General features: G+C 38.3%; 1 pseudogene; it reads left to right on the top strand.

The window, feature by feature from the left end:
* The first annotated feature begins 1750 nt into the window (after positions 1-1750).
* Positions 1751-2166, top strand: LOC114897951 (annotated as a pseudogene).
* The last annotated feature ends 20682 nt before the right edge of the window (positions 2167-22848 follow it).

Below are 22848 nucleotides of genomic sequence, written 5' to 3'. Positions count from 1 at the left end.
CCTGGACTTGACTTTACTTTCTTTTGTGAAATGTGATCCTTTGAGATTTAAACAAATAAAAATTAGACTTCTTTTTCAATGTTTCTGGTTTTCTGCTACAGTTATTTGAACATCAAAAATAATAGTAAATGAACTATTAGACTATTATAAAGTAAATTGAAGGTGTTCTCTATAATGCATGGCATTTGCTTTTTGTCACACAATCTGGCCCAAATGTCAGATGAATATATTTTATAAAATTTAACTGAAAGCACAATACATATTACAAAGTTGAAAACTGTTACTAAAGGTGAAACAGCCAGGGGTTCAGGGCTTGAGTGCGTTCCCTGCCTGGCTCCAGGCTCCATGCCGCATCTGGTCAGTGGCTGCCTCCCTCTTCCCCAGCAGTGCACCCATGGGCTGAGAGAACCTTGAATACTCCAGGACGAAAGGCTGGCAGGTCCAGAAAATTATCAAAGCTTTTCCTGCAGACTCGGCTAAAGCTCAGTGAGAAGATGCAGGTGGCACAACTAATGCAATGTGGCTGACAGTGTCTTGGTGCTCTGGCCTGGAGTCAGGCCTGAGTCTCTGAGGTGGGAGAGCCGAGTTCAGGACATTGGACCACCAAAGACCTCCCGGTCCCAAGTACTATAAATCAGTGAAGGCTCTCCCAGAGATTTCCATCTCAATGCTAAGACCCAGCTCCACTCAATGACCAGCGAGCTCTAGTGCTGGACACCCCATGCCACACAACTAGCAAGACAGGAACACAACCCACCCAATAGCAGAGAGGCTGCCTAAAATCCTAATAAGTTCACAGGCATCCCAAAACACATCATTGGATGTGGTCCTGCCACCCAGAAAGACAAAATCCAGCCTCATCCACCAGAACACAGGCATCAGTCCCCTCCACCAGGAAGCCTACACAACCCACTGAACCAACCTTACCTACTGGGAGCAGACACCAAAAACAACGGGAACTACAAACATGCAGCCTGCAAAACAGAGACCGCAAACACAGTAAGTTAAGCAAAATGAGAAGACAGAGAAATACCCAGCAGATGAAGGAGCAAAGTAAAAACACACCAGACCAAACAAATGAAGAGGAAATAGGCAGTCTCCTGAAAAAGAATTCAGAGTAATGATAGTAAAGATGATACAAAATCTTGGAAATAGAATGGAGAAGATACAAGAAACGTTTAACAAGGACCTAGAAGAACTAAAGAGCAAACAAACAATGATGAACAATATAATAAATGAAATTAAAAATTCTCTAGAAGAAATCATTAGCAGAATAACTGAGGCAGGAAAATGGATAAGTGGCCTGGAAGATAAAATAGTGGAAATAACTACTCAGAGCAGAATAAAGGAAAAAGAATGTAAAGAATTGAGGACAGTCTCAGAGACCTCTGAGACAACATTAAACACACCAACATTCGAATTATAAGAGTCCCAGAAGAAGAAGAGAAAAAGAGGTGCGCCGTGGGGGCGCCGCCACGCAGAGGCGGCTGCGCGGAGGCTCGAAGGAAGCAGATGGAGGGCATGGCAAGCGAGGGAAGCCCGCCGGCCCGCAGACAACCCTCGCGGCCTGATGACATCTCACAATGGCCGGCCCCCTCGGGAAGTGGAGCCCGTTTGTTCCGCCTGCGTCGCGCCTCAAGCTGGAGCCTGTGAGGAGTGAAAGAGCTGAGGGATGTCTTTTCTGTTCAGCCCTGACACCTGCGATGCCGTGGCCCCTTCTCTGCCCTTGTGCTGAGAACCGTGGGTACTGATGGATGTGGCCGAGAGCCCTGACTGGAACCCTCGCTCTCCAGAGGATGAAGAAGTGGAGCAGCAGGGGCTCTCTGACAATGACATCCTGAGGGAAAGTGGGTCTGAGCAGGATCTGGATGGGGCAGGGGGAGGGCTTCTGATGTGGAGGACAAGGAGAACATCGCCCCGGGACTGAGCCAGGAGGAAGAGGAGAGTCGCTCCGATGAGGAGGACCGGGACTCTGAAGCTCAGGAGCCAAGCGGAGGCCCGGCCAGGCCCCCGCAGGCTGAGGGGGACCTGGGGAAGGAAGACTGCACCAGCGACCTGAGGGACGAGGCCTCGTCGGTCACCAGGGACCTGGACAAGCATGAGTTAGACTACGATGAGGAGGTCCCCAAGGAGCCCGCCCCCGCCACGCAGGAGGACGACACCTAGAAGGCCGGGCCCGAGGATGACGAGGAGAGGAGAGAAGGGGCTCCGGGGGAGGAGGGGAAGGCGGGCGTCCGCGGCATGGAGGACAGGGATCCCGTGGAGGCCGCCAATGAGAAAAGAAAAGAGGACAACGACGGAGAGATCGACGATGGAGAGATCGATGATGATGACCTGGAGGAGGGTGAAGTGAAGGACCCCAGTGACAGGAAGGTGAGGGCTCGTCTCACCTGCCGATTCTTCATGAAAGATGTTGTGACACCACTGTCCACTTCTCCTTCACCAATATCAAATTCCATACCATTCAGAGTCCAGGTTAAAGGTACAAAATATACGATATTCATCTCTTTAGTACCTCACAGTCCCCCTGCTCCAGAGGCCAGACTCCTTTCTCCTGGATCCAGAATACTGCTGTGAAGCCAGGGGAAGGGGGAGACTCTGAGGGCAGAGAGCGGCCATGACAAGGCTCACAGGAGCTGCGTGCTGCCTACACGGGGGGTGGGGGCATGGGGGCGGTGGAGCCCCATCCTACAAGTGGCCTCAAACAAGCCTGTCCCTTGTCCCGAGGTGACCCAAGGTAGAGGGTGCACAGGAACACTCGGGACCCCGGTCAGCGAGTGCTGGGGGCGTGTCCTCTTGGCCGTGCTAATTCTGTGCTGCTGGTTTCTGCCGAGTGGGGGAGTCCGGCTCGTCTGAATTAGACAGCCATGCAATGGCTCCGTGTGCTCTGTGCCAGTGGAATGGGAGCGTAGCCGCCCTCGGGTTGTAGATACGTGTGCAGTACCTTGTAGAAAGTAAATTGTTACAGGTCTTCAAAGGCTTTGGTATTTTAAGTGTCATTATTTCAGAAAATTTAAACTTAAGCCGAAGACTTCTTTTTCATAATGACGTCAGCCCATCTCTGCAATTTCTGGAGTAAAATGATGGAGACAAACACGCATGCATACACATATATGTACTGCAGTCATTTCCAGTTAGCACTGTCCACAAACCGTGTGGTTCAGAAACCTGGCCATCGGTCAAGACCAGCCGGAGGCCCCCGTGGCAGCAAGGGCAGGAGGCAGCAGCATCCACTGTTGAGGCCACAGAGGCTCTGGTCCAGGTGCTTGGGGTCCCACTGCTGAAGTACTTCCCAGAATTTAGCCCCAGAAGCACACACACCATGAAGTAAAGTTGGTGGTGGTACTGCAGGTCAGCATCATCGGGAGGTGCCTGGACAGACGAGGACAGTGCGCCCTCTCCAGGGACGTCTGGGGGGTCACGTCACAGTAGGAGGGGAGGTGCCTCCAGGTCACACTGAGCGCCCAGTTGGGGTTTTGGGGAGTGAGACCAGTGGGTCAGGCATTTCGCAGTGGAAAACTCTGAAGCTAGTGGGAAGTGGTCTTTTTTGCAGTTTAATTGGGCCTGATCCGTAACTTGTTTCAGGAATGTATTTTTTTAATATTTAGTCACCTTTCCCCCATACTGTTTGTTTATTCTACAGAATAATGGGATAGAGTACAGAAGGAAATGGGTGTTCTGGAACATATCCTGCTTTTTCTTAGTTATGAGAAAGGTTTTGGATGTAAATGTTTTTGCTTACCTGCAATTTGTAAGATTGGTGTTGAATTGAGATGAATGCGTTTCAGTTCTCTCCAGTAGCAAGAGGGTCACTTTAAAAATAAAGTGAAGTTTTTCGTGTTTGGGGAGGATGTGGGGAAATGGAACCTCATATCCAGCTGGTGGGAACGTGAACCGGTGTGGCTGCCCTGGGCACAGCCTGCTCAGTGTGATGGACAGAGCTGCTCTCTGAGCTGGCCACTCCCCTCTTGGGTGTCTATCCAAGAGAAACGAAGGCGTAAGCCACGCAAAGACTCGTACTAGCAGCATAGACACAACAGCTACGTGACTATGTGGAAACAACCCCAGTGTCCATCAGCTCATGAACGGATAAACAAAATGTGGTCCATTCTGATACTACAGCGCAGTTGAACCTTGAGGACACTGCCAAGTAAAAGAAGCCAGTCATGAAAGGCCCCATACTGTACAGTTCCACTTACAGGAATTGTCCAGAGTGGGCAGATCCATAGAGACTGAAAGTAGGTTAGTCATTATCTAGGCCAGAGAGAGATGGGTAGCCATTGAGTACACGGTTTCCTTTTGGGGGATGGAATGTTCTAGAATTAGGTAGTGGCAATGGTTGCACAACTTTGTGAATGTACAAAATCCACTGAATTGTGCATTTTAAATGGGGGTATATTATGGTATGTAAATTATATCTTTGAAAATGCTTTTTAAAAAATGTTTGTTAGCTATATTTCTGTTGTTATTGTGATCTGCAGGTTTATTGTTAAATTGCCCAAATGGACACATTGATATATGTGACCATTGACAACAAAATGTACTTAGGAATACAAACTGAAACGTTTTAAAACACCAAAAAAAAAAAAAAAGAAAGAAAGAAAGAAAAAGAAAGGGACTGAGAAAATATTTGAAGATATTGTAGTTGAAAAATTCCCTAATAAGGGAAAGGATATAATCAGTGAAGTCCCAGAAGCACAGAGAGGCCCATACAGGATAAATCCAAGGAGAAACATGCCAAGACACATATTAATGAAATGATCAAAATTTAAATACAAAGAAAAAATATTGAAAGCAGCAATGGAAAAGCAACAAGAAACATACAAGGAAATCCCCATAAGGTTACCAGCTGATCTTTCAGCAGAAACTCTGAAAGTCAGAAGGGAAGGCAGGACATATTTAAAGTGATGAAAGAGAAAAACCTACAACAAAATTACTCTGCCCAGCAAGGAGCTCATTCAGATTTGACAGAGAAATAAAAACCTCTACAGACAAGCAAAAGCTAAGAGAATCCAGCACAATCAATCCAGCTTTACAACAAATGCAAAAGGAACTACTTTAGACAGGAAACACAAGAGAAGGAAAAGACCTACAAACACAAAACAATTAAAAAAATGGCAATAGGAACATACATATCGATAATTATCTTAAATGTAAACAGATTAAATGCTCCAACCAAAAGACATAGACTGGCTGAATGGATACTAAAACAAGACCCGTATATATGCTGTCTACAAGAGACCCACTTCAGACCTAGGGACACATACAAACTGAAAGTGAGGGCATGGAAAAAGATATTCCATGCAAATGAAAATCAAAAGAAAGCTGGAGTAGCAATTCTCGTATCAGACAAAATAGACTTTCAAATAAAGACTATTACAAGAGACAAAAAGGACACTACATAATGATCAAGGGATCAATCCAAGAAGAAGATATAAAAATTGTAAATATTTATGCACCCAACATAGGAGCACCTCAGTACATAAGGCAAATGCTAACAGCCATAAAATGGGAAATCACAGCAACACAATAATATTAGGGGACTTTAACTCCTCACTTTCACCAATAGACAGATCACGCAAAATGAAAATAAATAAGGAAAAACAAACTTTAAGTGACACATTAAACAAGATGGACTTAATTGATATTTATAGACATTCCATCCAAAAACAACAGAATATAATTTCTTCTCAAGTACTCATGGAACATTCTCCAAGATAGATCATATCCTGGGTCACAAATCAAGCCTTGGTAAATTTAAGAAAATTGAAATCGTACCAAGTATCATTTCTGACCACAATGCTGTGTAAAATATACAAACAGGGGGCTTCCCTGGTGGTGCAGTGGTTGAGAGTCCGCCTGCTGATGCAGGGGACACGGGTTCGTGCCCCGGTCTGGGAAGATCCCACATGCCACGGAGTGGCTGGGCCCGTGAGCCATGACTGCTGAGCCTGCGCATCCAGAGCCTGTGCTCCGCAACGGGAGAGGCCACAACAGTGAGAGGTCCGCATACCAAAAAATAAATAAATAAATAAACAAACATATGGTAGCTAAACAATATGCTACTAAATAACCAAAAATCACTGAAGAAATCAAAGAGGAAATCAAAAAGATCTAGAAACAGATGACAATGAAAACACAACAGCCAAAAACCTATGGGATGCAACAAAAGCAGTTCTAAGAGGGAAGTTTATAGGAGTACAATCTTACCTCAAGAAACAAGGAAATTTCAAACCACTTAACCTTACACCTAAAGTAATTAGAGAAAGAAGAACAAAAACACCTCAAAATTAGCAGAAGGAAAGAAATCATAATGATCAGCTCAGAAATAAATGAAAAAGAAATTAAGGAAACAATAGCAAAGATCAATAAAACTAAAAGCTGCTTCTTGAGAAGATAAACAAAATTGATAAACCATTAACCAGACTCATAAAGAAAAAAAGGGAGAACACTCAAATCAACAGAATTAGAAATGAAAGAGGAAAAGTAACAGTGGACACTGCAGAAATGAAAAGAATATAGAGGGATTACTACAAGCAACTACATGCCAATAAATGCACAATCTGGAAGAAATGGACAAATTCTCAGAGAAGCACAACCTTCCGAATCTGAATCAGGAAGAAATAGAAAATATAAACAGACCAATCACAAGCTATGAAATTGAAACTGTGATTAAAACTCTTCCAACAAACAAAAGCCCAGGACCAGGTTCCTTCACAGGCAAATTCTGTCAAACATTTAGAGAAGAACCAACACCTATCCTTCTCAAACTCTTACAATATATAACAGAGGGAGGAACACTCCCAAACTCATTCTATGAGGCCACCATCACCCTGATACCAACACCAGAGAAAGATGTCACAAAAAAAGAAAACTATAGGCTAAGATCATTGATGAATATAGATGTAAAAATCTTCAACAGAATACTAGCAAACGGAATCCAACAGCACATTAAAAGGATCATACACCATGGTCAAGTGGGGTTTATCCCAGGACTGCAAGGATTCTTTAATATATTTAAATCAATCAATGTGATACATCATATTAACAAATTGAAGGGTAAAAACCATATGATCTTCTCAATAGATGCAGAAAACGCTTTCAACAAAATTCAACACCATTTGTGATTAAAAAACTCAGAAAGTAGGCATAGAGGGAACTTACCTCAACATAATAAAGGCCATATATGACAAACCCACAGCCAACATCATTCTCAGTGGAGAAAAATTGAAACCATTTCCATTAAGATCAGGAACGAGACAAGGATGCCCACTCTCACCACTATTATTCAACATAGTTTTGGAAGTTTTAGCCACAGCAATCAGAGAAGAAAAAGAAATAAAAGGAATCTAAATTGGAAAGGAAGAAGTAGAACTGTCACTGTCTGCAGATGACATGATACTATACATAGAGAATCCTAAAGATGCTACCAGAAAACTACTAGAGCTAATTAATGAATTTGATAAATTAGCAGGATACAAAATTAATGTACAGAAATCTCTGGCATTCCTATACACTAGCAACAAAAAATATGAAAGACAAATTAAGGAAACACTCCCATTTACCATTGCCACAAAAAGAATAAAATACCTAGGAATAAACCTACCTAAGGAGACAAAAGGCCTGTATGCAGAAAACTATAAGACACTGATGAAAGAAATTAAAGATGATACAAACAGATGGAGAGATATACCATGTTCTTGGATTGGAAGAATCAACATTGTGAAAATGACTATATTACCCAAAGCAATTTACAGATTCAATGCAATCCCCATGAAACTACCACTGGCAATTTTCCACAGAACTAGGACAAAAAATTATCCAATATGTATGGAAACACAAAAGACCCTGAATAGCCAAAGCAATCTTGAGAAAGAAAAACGGAGCTGGAGGAATCAGACTCCCTGACTTCAGACTATACTACAAAGGTACAGTAATCAAGACAGTATGGTACTGGCACAAAAACAGAAATATAGATCAATGGAACAGGATAGAAAGCCCAGAGATAAACCCACAAACATATGGTCACCTTATCTTTGACAACAGAGGCAAGAATATACAATGGAGAAAAGACAGCCTCTTCAATAAGTGGTGCTGGGAAAACTGGACAGCTACATGGAAAAGAATGAAATTAAAACACTCCCTAACACCATACACAGAAATAAACTCAAGATGGATGAAAGACCTAAATGTAAGGCCAGACACTATAAAACTCTTAGAGGAAAATATAGGCAGAAAACCGTATGACATAAATCACAGCAAGATCATTTTTGACCCACCTCTTAGAGAAATGGAAGTAAAAACAAAAATAGACAAATGGGACCTAATGAAACTTAAAAGCTTTTGCACAGCAAAGGAAATGATAAATAAAATTAAAAGACAACCCTCAGAATGAGAGAAAATATTTGCAAACAAAGCAACTGACAAAGGATAATCTCCAAACTATACAAGCGGCTCATGCAACTCAATATCAAAAATGCAAAGAACCCAATCCAAAAATTGGCAGAAGACCAAAATAGACATTTCTCCAAAGAAGATATACAGATTGCCAACAAACACATGAAAGTGTGCTGAACATCACTAATCATTAGAGAAATGCAAATCGAAACTACAATGAGGTATCACCTCACACCAGTCAGAGTGGCCATCATCAAAATATCTACAAACATAAATGCTGGAGATGGTGTGGAGAAAAGGGAACCCTCTTGCACTGTTGGTGGGAATGTAAATTGATACAGCCACTGTGGAGAACAGTATGGAGGGTCCTTAAACAACTAAAAGTAGAACTACCGTATGACCCAGCAATCCCACAACTGGGCATATATCCTGAGAAAACCATATTTCAAAGTTACATACCACAGTGTTCATTGCAACACCATTTACAATAGCCAGAATATGGAAGCAACCTAAGTGTCCATTGACAGATAAATAGATAAAGAGGTGGCACATATATACAATAGAATATTACTCAGCCATAAAAATAAACGAAAATGAGTCATTTGTATTTAGGAGGATGGACTTAGAGTCTTTCATACAGAGTGAAGTAAGTCAGAAAGAGAAAAACAAATACTGTATGCTAACACATATATATGGAATCTAAAAAAAATAAATTGTTCTGATGAACCTAGGGGCAGGACAGGAATAAAGATGCAGACATAGAGAATGGACTTGACATGGGTGGGTGGGAATGGTAAGCTGGGACTAAGTGAGTGAGTGTGATGGACATATATACAATATCAAACGTAAAATAGATAGTAGGAAGCAGCTACATAGCACAGGAAGATCAGTTTGGTGCTTTGTGACCACCTAGAAGGGTAGGATAGGGAGGGTGGGAGGGATACGCAAGAGGGAGGGTATATGGGGATATATGTATACGTATAGCTGATTCACTTTGTTATACACAGAAACTAACACAACATTGTAAAGCAATTATATTCCAATAAAGATGTTAAAAAAAATTGAAAGTAAAAATGCAAAAAAAAAAAAGTGTGAAACATACATAGATAATTATAGTAGAAGACGTTATGTTCCATGTAGCTAAAAAATATTAAAATTTAATGCATTGGTATCTATATAGAACAAATTTTATATCTAAGTTTATTAAATAAAATTTGAAGAATCATATTAAACACATTTATTGTTCTGGATTATTAGTGTAAATTAGTTATGTAGCATACACACCAGTGCAAAGCAATTCATGAAATCATTTGTTATATTTCTGAAAAGTATATTGCTGCTTTCATAACATACACATACACATTCCTGTTATTTCATACTATATATGTTATTTATTTATGATACAAATAAATATATACTTTGCATAAATACATATTATCACTAGATAGTTTGATTTATATATTTTAACTATATAATAAATGCATATAGAATAAAATGAATACACATTTTGTTAAATTGTGAGTTACTTTTTATTCTTTTTGTATATGTATAATAAATATCACATATAGGTATCATAATTCAAAAAAGGTTATATATAATGGTCATAATTTAAAAGATTTTATCACTTATAATTTTTTAATTACAATAAACAATTGGCCATTTGACATCTATACTGGCAATATTTATCTCCAAGTGTCAGAGAAAGATTTTTAGAATACTTTGCAAAATAATCAAAGTGCATTTAGATTATCTTCAGTTTGGTGGGAAAAGAGAAAGATCTTTTCCATAACACTGCAAATTTAATCTTTGTGAGATTACTTTTGGTAACCCTTATGTCACTGTTAGAGTTTGCAGAATTAAGTTTGTTCAGTTAATACCTAGCCGTCATAAAATATTACAGCTTCTTTTAACTTCCACTTAACTTTTTAATTTAGTGTCCTTCACTGGTGAATTTCAAAGTAGGATTAAATCATAAGTGAATCTTCTGATTTTCATTTCTAAGTGCTGTATATACTTTTGCCATATTAAAAAATTGTAAAAGTGAATAAAAAGTTAAATAAATACCTCTTTATTTGGGAATTGTCACATGTGGTATAAAAATATCTTTATCAATTATAAACCTTTATTCTTGTATCCTAGTACTTAGCACAGAGCCTCATTTGTAGTAAGTATATAATAAGTACATATTGAATAAATATTTTATGTGGATAGTTAATTTCATTGGAACCTATATGCAAAGAAAAATCTGTAGGTAGAATGTCATGATTGTATACAATATAACTTTAAATATGGCTTGAAAAAGAAAAGACAAAATACTAGAAATGCAGCAAGCAACTAACATTTCTTAGTAAGCTTCTTATTAAAAACATAAAATTCTTAATAAATCAATTAGAAACAGTGCTAATATTTCAAGTTCTTCAGACCTCTTGCAGCTAAGTTTAAATACAATTGCTTTCCATGAAACACATCAAAAAATAATTCCCAAGCAAATCACTATCCATGAAATTTAAAATCATAATTCTGAGTAATATATTCCACTAACACATTTTTCTCCTTTCTTAAATCTATGAAATGTTATTCACTATTACTTTACTGTGTATAATATTTTCTCTAGAAAAGCCAAAAGTCAATTCTGCATTTCCATAAATTCTTCTTTCATTCCATAATAAAAATCAACATATATTTAGAATTAATATAGTCCTTTAGAGTCAAATGTCTTCATCCATTAGACATTTGTAACTTAAATATCTGTACTTGTGTATGTCCCATTGCCAAATAAGACACTCTTTTTTTATTGACAAAGATATGAAAGCCAGGAATAATTATCTAGGTTTCATGTTAAGTCTTTCACTTAATCTAGACATTATGTACTATTGGTAAAAATCAAAAGGGGCTGGTGTTTTGAGTAGGGGAAAAATAATACATTTAACTAGAATTCTGTTTGTATTGCAAACTCTATTCATCTCTTTTTTTTTTTCTTTATTGTGGTCAAATATATTCTCTTCATGTATCTTAGAATAAATTATTGTATTTATCATAGTTTCTATATAACAAAACTGTATTTAAATTTTGTGCATCTTATATTTTGTAGTTGGATCCCAAATTCCACTCAAAAATTGCCAATCACAAGCCCACAAATTACCTCACAAAAATAGGATGCTAATTAATGAAGGAGTTAAAAGTTCTTCCCTTTATAGACAGTAGTCGCTAGTTTTGCTTCAGATCTTCTTTTTCTATATTATTTCTCAAAGATAGTATAACTTATCTTCTTTCACAGAGTGTCTTAGAGCATATTGTCTTTTATTCAAATGGTATGTTATAGTGTTTTAAATATACTAATATTTAACACTTCAATGAGCTTTTAAAAATTAGGTAAAATAACACATTACATTCAAAACTAAAGACAAGAATAATTTCCAAAATATTATTATTAAACTATATGCTACTTCTTCCAAGAGAAGTAAAAAGATAAAAGTTCTCTAACAAATTATTTAAAATCACCCACCATACTACAGTAGTGACATATTGTCCTTGACATCTGATGGGTAATTTATACTTTCAAATGAAGGAGATATCCAATTAATATAAATAAAGAGCATTACTTTTCAGAAGAAAAAGTAAATCCAGGTGATCCATTCAGAGTCACATTTCTGCAGTCATCTGGTATTTATGAACCTAAATGTCTGTGTTTGTGTCTGTCCCATTACACATAGGATGTTATTTTCTTATTGAAAAAGACATGAAAATCAGGACTGATTACCAACTTTTCATGCTGAGTCCTTGACTTAATCCAGACAGTAGATTTTTTTTCTCTTACTTTCTAAATAAATTTTAAAAATCAATAGTTTTCCCGGTATATCATTACCTTCTACAAGTTGTTACAGTTATTTTCTGAAGTGTTCTGTGCTTACAGATAGTAATGATCTTAGGGAAAAAAGAAAAGTTGCATGCAAATTTACTTCTCCAAATGTCTAGGTATTTTTCATAACTTTTGGGAATGAGGCTGTAAAGTAACAATTGTAAAGTTAATGCCTTTAACTAATGTCATTAGATTTTCATTACCATTGTTTAGATGAACTGTTTTAGGAGATTTAGGATTGTAGAATGTTAATATAAATCAAAGGAAATGTAAGAATCAATAAAATGCAGGAATGACTGATATAAACAACAAATAAAATTCTAAAATCTTGAAGGACTCCTCAAACTAATTATTGGTCAGCTTAATAATTTATTCCTTTTATCTGGTTCTTTCATGACTGTATTAATTTACGTCTAGTATAAATTCAAGCAAATAAGACCTATTGAACAGTTGGCTGTGTGTCAGGCTATAGTTGTCTCTATAGAAGACTGTTCCAGAACAGGCACTTTCACACCATTTATATGGCTTTTCAATTATCAACAAACTGACTATCCCAGTCAGCATTCATGCCGCCTCCACAGTTCCATAAACTTTTCTGAGATATGACTTTATATTGTACAATGACTCTTTCTACTAAACTAAGGGCTACAATATTGTATAAATGTCTATTTAGAAAAATCAGTTGAAACTCTGTGCAGACTTCTTATAAAGTGTCTTCAACTTCTTATATTCATGTATCATGTTTTCAAAGTCTCTAATTATTTATTCACATACAAAAAAATAAAACATTGTCCCCAAAGCATTGATTCAACTCCTTGAAAATGTAAATGTTATTACTAAAATACATTACTACTTATAACAGAGTTCTTTACAAACTTTGGCCTTAGACAAGGTATTTTCAGAATAAAATAGAAACTTACTTTGAAAAGCCTTGGTGATTTAGGTTTTGCTTTCCTCTTCAGGCTTATGTCTCATGACTTCGTCTTGAACTACATTCTGTTATTGTCGAGAAAATACTCAAGTACTTGCAGTGTTTGAGGAGGCCGTTTTCTCTATCCCACCACAATAATTTCTTCACAGGTGCCTTCTCTTGGCTGAATCTACCAAGCTCCATCTAAGCTGATAAGTCACTTTCTCCACAAGAAGGACATTACCTTAAAAAATTGAGCTTAATCTGCTCCAAATATATCAATATAGAGAGAATGATATCATGAGCACATGTAACTCAACTAAATATACAGTTATCATTCTGCCATCCTTCATAGCATATTTTTATCACACTCTATTTGAATTGATGGTATATTGGGCATCACACCTGACTCTAACTTCAACGGTGAGTAGAACCAAGTCTGTCTGATTCACTATTTATGCCTACTGCCTAGCCAGCCCACTGTCTGACACAAGGCATGTTTTCTAAATTATGAATTCAGAGTCTTACAGTCTCAATAGGAACAGCCTACAGAATATACTGTTGATATAATTAATATTCAAAAAATTTACAGTGAGTAAACAGTTTTTTTTAACAACTTTATTGGATTATAACTGCTTTACAATGTTGTGTCAGTTTCTGCTGTAACAAAGTGAATCAGCTATATGTAAACATATATCCCCATATGCCCTCCCTCTTGCGTCTCCCTCCCACACTCCCTATCCCACCCCTCTAGGTGGTCACAAAGCACCAAGCTGATCTCCCTGTGCAATGCACCTGCTTCCCACTAGCTATCTATTTTACATTTGGTGGTGTATATATGTTAATGCTACTCTCTCAATTCGTCCCAGTTTATATTTCCCCCTCCCCGTGTCCTCAAGTCCATTCTCTACGTCTGCATCTTTATTACTGTCCTGCCCCTAGGTTCATCAGAACCACTTTTTTTAGACTCCATATATATGTGTTAGTATACGGTATTTGTTTTTCTCTTTCTGACTTACTTCACTCTCTATGACAGACTCTAGTCCAACCACCTCACTACAAATAACCCAGTTTTGTTTCTTTTTATGACTGGGCAATATTCCATTGAATATATGTGCCACATCTCATTAATCCATTCATCTGTCAATGGACACTTAGGTTGCTTGCATGTCCTGAAAATGGTAAATAGTGCTGCAATGAACATTACGTTATGTGATTTTTTGGAATTATAGTTTTCTCAGGATATATGCCCAGTAGTAGGACTGCTGGGTCATATGATACTTCTACTTTTAGTTTTTTAAGGAACCTCCACACTGTTCTCCATAGTGGCTAAATCAATTTACATTCCCACCAACAGTGCAAGAGGGTTCCTTTTTCTCCACACCCTCTCCAGCATTTAATGTTTGCAAATTTTTTGATGATGGCCATTCTGATCAGTGTGTGGTGATAGCTCATTGTAGTTTTGATTTTCATTTCTCTAAGGATTAGTAATGCTGAGCATACTTTCATGTGTTTATTGGCAATTGGTATATCTTCTTGGAGAAATGTCTATTTACGTCTTCTGCCCATTTTTGGATTGGGTAGTTTGTTTTTTTGATATTGAGCTGCAGGAGCTGCTTGTACATTTTGGAGATTAATCTTTTGTCTGTTGCTTCGTTTGCAAATATTTTCTTCCATTCTGAGAGTTGTCTTTTTGCCTTGTTTATGGTTTCCTTTGCTGTGCCAAAGCTTTTAAATTTCATTAGGTCCCATTTGTCTATTTTTGTTTTTACTTCCATTTCTCTAAGAGGTGGATCAAAAAGGATCTTGCTGTGGTTTATGTCAAAGTGTGTTCTTCCTTTGTTCTCCTCTAGGAGTTTTATGGTGCCTGGCCTTATATTTAGGTCTTTAATCCATTTTGAGTTTATTTTTGTGTATGGTGTTAGAGAGTGTTCTAATTTCATTCTTTTCCATGTAGCTGTCCAGTTTTCCCAGCACCACTTATTGAAGAGGCTGTCTTTTCTCCATTGTATATTCTTGCCTCCGTTGTCAAAGATAAAGTGACCATATGAGCGTGGTTTTATCTCTGGGCTTTCAATCCAGATCCATTAATCTATATTTCTGTTTTTGTGCCAGTACCATACTGTCTTGATTACTGTAGCTTTGTAGTATAGTCTGAAGTCAGGGAGCCTGATTCCCCCAGCTCCGTTTTCTTTCTCAAGATTGCTTTGGCTATTCAGGGTCTTTTGTGTTTCCATACATATTGGAAAATTTTTTGCCCTAGTTCTGTGAAAAATGCCAGTGGTGGTTTCATATGGATTGCATTGAATCTGTAGATTTCTTTGGATAGTATAGTTATTTTCACAATGTTGATTTTTCCAATCCAAGAACATGATATATCTCTCCATCTGTTTGTATCATCTTTAATTTCTTTCATCAGTGTCTTATAGTTTTCTGCATACAGGCCTTTTGTCTCCTTAGGTAGGCTTATTCTTAGGTATTTTATTCTATTTGTTGCAATGGTAAAAGGGAGTGTTTCCTTAATTTCTCTAGCAGATATTTCATCATTAGTGTATAGGAATGCCAGAGATTTCTGTGCACTAATTTTGTATCCTGCTACTTTACCAAATTCATTGATTAGCTCTAGTAGTTTTCTGGTAGCATCTTTAGGATTCTCTATGTATAGTATCATGTCATCTGCAAACAGTGACAGTTTTACTTATTTTTCGATTTGGATCATTTTTTTTTTTTTTAATTCTCTGATTGCTGTGGATAAAACTTCCAAAACTATGTTAAATAGTAGTGGTGAGAGTAGGCAGCCTTGTCTTGTTCCTGATTTTAGAGGAAATGGTTTCAGTTTTTCCCCATTCAGAACAATGTTGGCTGTGGGTTTGTCATATATGGCCTTTATCATGTTGATGTAAGTTCCCTCTATGCCTGCTTTCTGAGGATTTTTTATCATAAATTGCTGTTGAATTTTTTTGAAAGTGTTTTCTGCATCTATTCAGATGATAATATGTTTTTTATTCTTCAGTTTGTTAATATGGTGTATCACATTTATTGATTTGTGTACATTGAAGAACCCTTGCATTCCTGGGATAAACCCCACTTGATAAACCCCACAAGATCATGATCATGATCTTTTTAATGTGCTGTTGGATTCCGTTTGCTAGTATGTTGTTGAAGATTTTTACACCTATGTTCATCAGTGATCTTAGCCTGTAATTTTAGTTTTGGGACATCTTTGCCTGGTTTTGGTATCAGGGTGATAGTGGCCTTGTAGAATGAGGTTGGGAGTATTCCTCTCTCTGCTATATTTTGGAAGAGTTTAAGAAGGATAGGGGTTAGCTCTTCTCTAAATGTTTGATAGAATTCGTCTGTGAAGCCATCTGGTCCTGGGCTTTTGTTTGTTGGAAGATTTTTAATCACAGTTTCAATTTCAGTGCTAGTGATTGGTCTGTTTACATTTTCTATTTCTTCCTGGTTCAGTCTCGAAGGTTGTGCTTTTCTAAGAATTTGTCCATTTCTTCCAGGTTGTCCATTTTATTGGCATATATTTGCTTGTAGTGATCTTGCATGATCCTTTGTATTTCTGCATTCTCAGTTGTTACTTCTCCTTTTTCATTTCTAATTCTATTAATTTGAGTGTTCTCTCTTTTTTTCTTGATGAGTCTGGTTAATGGTTTATCAATGTTCTTTATCTTCTCAAAGAAAGAGCTTTCAGTTTTATTGATCTTTGCTACTATTTCCTTCATTTCTTTTTCATTTATTTCTGATCTGATTTTATGTTTTCTTTCCTTCTGCTTACTTTGGTATTTTTTTGTGCTACTTTCACTAATTGCTTTAAGTGTAAGGTTAGGTGTTCATTTGAGATGTTTCTTGTTTCTTAAGGTAGGATTGTATTGCTATAAAATTCCCTCTTAGAACTGCTTTTGCTGCATCCCATAGGCTTTGGGTCATCGTGTTTTCATTGTCATTTGTTCCTAGGTATTTTTTGATTTCCACTTTGATTTCATCAGTGATCTCTTGTTTATTACATAGTGCATAGTTTAGCCTCCATATGTTTGTATTTTTTACACATTTTTTTCCTGTAATTGATATCTAGTCTCATAGCGTTGTGGTCAGAAAAGATACTTGGTATGATTTCAATTTTCTTAAATTTACCAAGGCTTGATATGTGACCCAAGATATGATCTATTCTGGACAATGTTCCATGCACACTTGAGGAAAAAGTGTATTCTTTTGTTTTGGGATGGAATGTCCTATAAATATCAATTAAGTCCATCTTGTTTAATGTATCATTTAAAGCTTGTGTTTCCTTATTTATTTTCATTTTGTATGATCTGTCCATTGGTGAAAGTGGTGTGTTAAAGTCCCTCACTATGATTGTGTTACTGTCGATTTCCCCTTTTATGGCTGTTAGCATTATGTAGCACCTTATGTACTGAGGTGCTCCTATTTTGGGTGCATAAGTATTTACAATAGTTATATCTTCTTCTTGGGTTGATCCCTTGATCATTATGTAGTGTCCTTCTTTGTCTCTTGTAATATTCTTTGTTTTAAAGTCTATTTTGTCTGTTATGAAAATTGCAACACCAGCTTTTCTTGATTTCCATTTGCATGGAATATCTTTTTCCATGCCCTCACTTTCAGTTTGTATGTGTCCCTAGGTCTGAAGTGGGTCTCTTGTAGACAGCATATATACGGATCTTGTTTTTGTTTCCATTCAGCCAGTCTATTTCTTTTGGTTGGAGCATTTAATCTATTTACATTTAAGGTAATTATTGATATGTATGTTCTTATTACCATTTTCTTAACTGCTTTGGGTTTGTTATTGTAGGTCTTTTCCTTCTCTTGTGTTTCCTGCCTAGAGAAGTTTCTTTAGCATTTGTTGTAAAGCTGGATTTGTGGTGCTGAATTCTCTTAGCTTTTGCTTTTCTGTAAATTTTTTAACTTCTCCATTGAATCTGAATGACATCCTTGCTGGGCAGAGTAATCTTGGCTGTAGGTTTTTCCCTTTCATCACTTTAAATATGTCCTACCACTCCCTTCTGGCTTGCAGAGTTTCTGCTGAAAGATCAGCTGATAACCTTATGGGGATTCCCTTGTCTGTTATCTGTTGTTTTTCCCTTGCTGCTTTTAATATTTTTTCTTTGTATTTAATTTTTGACAGCTTGATTAATATGTGTCTTGGCATGTTTCTCCTTGGATTTATCCTATATAGGACTGTCTGCGCTTCCTGCACTTCATTGACTCTTTCTTTTCCCATGTTAGCGAAGTTTTTAAATATAATCTCTTCAAATATTTTCTTAGTCCCTTTCTTTTTCTCTTCTTCTTCTGGGACCCCTATAATTCGAATGTTGGTGTGTTTAATGTTGTCCCAGAGGTCTCTGAGACTGTCCTCAATTCTTTTCATTCTTTATTCTTTATTCTGCTCTGTGGCAGATATTTCCACTATTTTATCTTCCAGGTCACTTATCCGTTCTTCTGCCTCAGTTATTCTACTACTGATTCCTTCTGGAGAATTTTCATTTCATTTATTGTGTTATTCATCATTGTTTGTTTGCTCTTTAGTTCTTCTAATCCTTGTTACACGTTTCGTGTATTTTCTCCATTCTATTTCCAAGATTTTGGATCATCTTTAGTATCATTACTCTGAATTCTTTTTTAGGTAGACTCCTTATTTCTTCTTCATTTTTTTTGTCTGGAGGTATTTTACCTTGCTCCTTCATCTGCTGTGTATTCCTCTGTCTTCTCATTTTGCTTAACTTACTCTGTTTGTGGTCTCCTTTCATAGGCTTCCGGTTCATAGTTCCCTTTGTTTTTGGTATCTGCCCCCAGTTGGTAAGGTTGGTTCAGTGACTTGTGTAGGCTTCCTGGTGGAGGGGACTGGTGCCTGTGTTCTGGTGGATGAGACTGGATCTTTTCTTACTGGTGGGCATGGTTGCATCTGGTGGTGTTTTTCAGGGTTTTCTGTGAACTTACTATGATTTTAGGCAGGCTCTCTGCTAATTGGTGGGGTTATGTTCCTGTCTTGTTAGATTTTGTCAAGGGGCATCCAGCACTGGAGCTTGCTGGCTGTTGGGTGAAGCTGAGTCTTAGCATTGAGACAAAGATCTATGGGAGAGCTCTTGCTGATTGATATTATGTGGGGTTGGTAGGTCTCTGGTGGTCCAATGTCCTGAAGTCAGCTCTCCCACCTCAGAGGCTCAGGTCTGACACCAGGCCAGAGAACCAAAACCCTGTCAGCCACACGTCTCAGAAGAAAAGCGAGAAAAAGAGAAAGATAAATAAATAAATAAATAATTTTTAAGAAAATAACAATTATTAAAATAAAAAAGTAATAATAAAACTGAGAGTAGCCAAACCAATAAACAAATCCACCAATGATACAAGTGCTAAAAACTACACTAAGATAAACATAAAAATCAGAAACAAGTCTGTCGCAGACAGCAAACCCCAAGTCTATAGTTGCTCCCAAGGGCCACCACCTCAATTTGGGGTTGCTTTGTTGTCTATTCATGTGTTCCACAGATGCAGAGTACCTCAGGTTGATTGTGGGGATTTAATCCACTGCTCCTGAGGCTGCATGGAGAAATATCCCTTTCTCTTCTTTTTGCACAGCTCCCGGGGTTCAGCTTTGGTTTTGGCCCCACCTCTGCATGTAGGTCGCCCTCAGGCTTCTGTTCCTTCCCAGACAGAACGGGATTAAAGCAGCGGCTGATTAGGGTACTCTGGGTCACTCAGGCCAGGGGGAGGGAGGGGTACGGTAGTTATAATTGGAATGCAGGGTGAGCCTGTGGCGGCAGAGGCCTGCATGATGTTGCAACAGCCTGAGGCATGCTGCGTGTTCTCCTGGTGTAGTTGTCCCTGGATCATGGGACCCTGGCAGTGGCGGGCTCACAGTCTCCCAGGGGGTTGTGGATAGTGACCTCGCTTGCACACAGAATTCTTGTTGGCTGCAGCAGCAGCTTTAGCTTTCCATGCCCGTCTCTGGGAACCGAGCTGATAGCTGAGGCTCATGCCTGTCTCTGGAGCTCATTTAGGCAGTGCTCTGCCTTCTGTGGGCAGACAGGGAAGGAATCCCCTCTCCTCACACACCCTGAAACAATGGTCTCTTGCCTATTAGTCAGGTCCAGAATTTTTCCCGGACTCCCTCCCGACTAGCTGTGGAGCATTAGCCCCTTCAGGCTATGTTCACACAGCCAGCCCCTGTCCTCTCCCTGGGATCTGTCCTCCGAAGTCTGAGTCTCAGCTCCCAGCCCGCGCCTGCCCCAGTGGGTGAGCAGAGAAGTTTCTCAGGCTGGTGAGTGCTGGTCGGCACCGATCCTCTGTGCGGGAATCTCTCTGCTTTGCCCTCTGCACCCCTGTTGCTGCGCTCTCCTCCCGTGGCTCTGAAGCTCCCCCTCCACGACCACCCCCCGCGTCTCTACCAGTGAAGGGGCTTCGGAGTGTGTGGAATCTTTTCCTCCTTCACGGCTCTCTCCCAGTTGTGCAGGTCCTGTCCTTATTCTTTTGTCTCTGTTTTTTCTTTTCTCTTTTGCCCTATCCAGGTACGTGGGGAGTTTCTTGCCTTTTGAGAAGTCTGAGGTCTTCTGCCAGCATTCAGTAGGTGTTCTGTAAGAGTTGTTCCACGTGTAGATGTATTTTTGATGTATTTGTGGGGAGGAAGGTGATCTCCATGTCTTAATCCTCTGCCATCTTGAGGGTCCACCAAGTAACCAGTTTTTAGTTAGTGACTGATTTATAGTATTTATCCACTTAAAATGATTTAAGTATATGTGTCTATGTGTGTGCCTGTGTGTGTGTGTGTGTGTGTGCTCAGTCAAATACAAACACATATGCTTTTGGGACAGGAGGTAAGCTGTCTCAAAAATACATATAATTGTTAAAGATATATAATCTATAACATGAAATTATTAGGTATATAATATATATTGATATCACTTACCTAAAAGATCTAAAATAATCAAAGTAAATGAATCAGGAAAGAAAGCAATATGTTAAGGATATGGCTAATATAGATACTTTAAAGAAACACCATAATTAGCACCAAGCTTCCTGATAAGCACAACACAGAGGAGTGCATATTATATATAATTCTAATTATCAGAAATAGACTCTAGTTTTTCAAGAAAGACAATTTTGGAAAGGGTGGAGGGAAGCTTAAACTATAAATGTGATTTAGTTTACAAACTTTATGCAGAAAAATATCTGAAATTATAATTAACAGTACTTTCAAAAACATATATTATGATTTATTACTATTGCCTATCAATTGAAGTCAATTATATATATTAAGGATATTATATATACCCTTATATCCATGGTATACACATTTTCTTTTGTAATAAGAATAAAGAGTTAAGTGTAAAGATATAGATTTTAATTTTGAATAAGTTAAGGGATATGTATTTATTTAAATACATAGACTATCCTATATGATTTTTTATAGTACTGGACAGTTACATAAGTTCCATATCTTAGGTTTTGATCTCTCTAATTAACTTGAATTTAAGAATCACTGTAATTATCCAAGACTGATAATTGGCATTCAAAGAGTAGCAGAATGCACCTGCCACTCTGACCACTGCTGACCTTCACCATGAATTAACTTAAAAATCCATGTCAGGCAGCTAATTGAAGGAAGCTGTTGACTTGTAAGTGGTAATGGTTATGATTAGTGTGTAACATACCACATAACAGTAATGATGTAATCTGGGTCTCCATAGACCTCAAATTGAAGTCTAAGGAGTCATAGTCTAATGAAAGGGAGAATAAATGACAATAAGAAAACTTTAAATGGACAGACAGAGCTCCTTTGCTCCTGTCTCCAAAAAGAGAAATATTCAATCAGATTTGAAAGGTTGGTGGGTATTACCCTGCCCCCTTGTACTTGACAGCGTGTTAAGGTGGATAGGCCTGTCAGCACACCTTTCATTTAGGTCTGAGGAATTATTCTTCATTTGCAACAGGGAGTGAGAAGTCAGATTGGCACTGCTGACCACTGCCTTTCTTAGCAGCCAGTGAATTTCACATTTCAATGAGTGCATGCTGAGCATGGCATGTGTATGTGTAGTGGCTTACCAGTTACTTTTTTGTTGCATGTTTTCAGAGCTATTACACAAATGAGATTAGTGATGCACAAGCTGATCATGCTTTCTTTAGACATTACACTTTGTATACAAGTGACAAATATGAAGTGAGCAGCCAGAAAATGTCATTTGGAAAGAAAACACGATGTGTGGGTGTTCTGGCTAAGCACACACTGTGTGCAAGATGGAAGAGCTTTTGTGGACTAGATGAATCCTGCTGGGCTCTCAGCCTTAGTGCTCTCAGATAAAAAAGAAAGCTTGTCCTGTGTGAAATTTGTTCCTGACTCCAGAGTCTATCCCATGCTTGTTAGAATATGACATAAATATCCTCAGCAAGACATGTTGCTGAACTCCTAAATGAGGAAAATGAAGCCTTTCATAACAAATGTATCAGCCCAGTGACCAGCTTACTCGTAAGCAGAAATTGAACATGTGTCCAGAAATGCAAAGTGAGGCTTTGGAATGTGCTGTCAGTTCAGGATATTCTAAATGCGATTGGTGCTTCTGTGATTCAACAGTATCCTGTGGTGTGTAAATGGGCTACACTTCTGGTATTCCTTTCCATAGATTCATATATTTACTACGTAAATGATACTTGAAGTTAATGG

The sequence above is a fragment of the Monodon monoceros genome, unplaced genomic scaffold (assembly GCF_005190385.1).
Source record: "Monodon monoceros isolate NGI ecotype Baffin Bay Population unplaced genomic scaffold, NGI_Narwhal_1 Super_Scaffold_18, whole genome shotgun sequence".
NCBI classification, from domain to species: domain Eukaryota; kingdom Metazoa; phylum Chordata; class Mammalia; order Artiodactyla; family Monodontidae; genus Monodon; species Monodon monoceros.
This window is presented reverse-complemented; position numbering and strand designations above follow the sequence as displayed.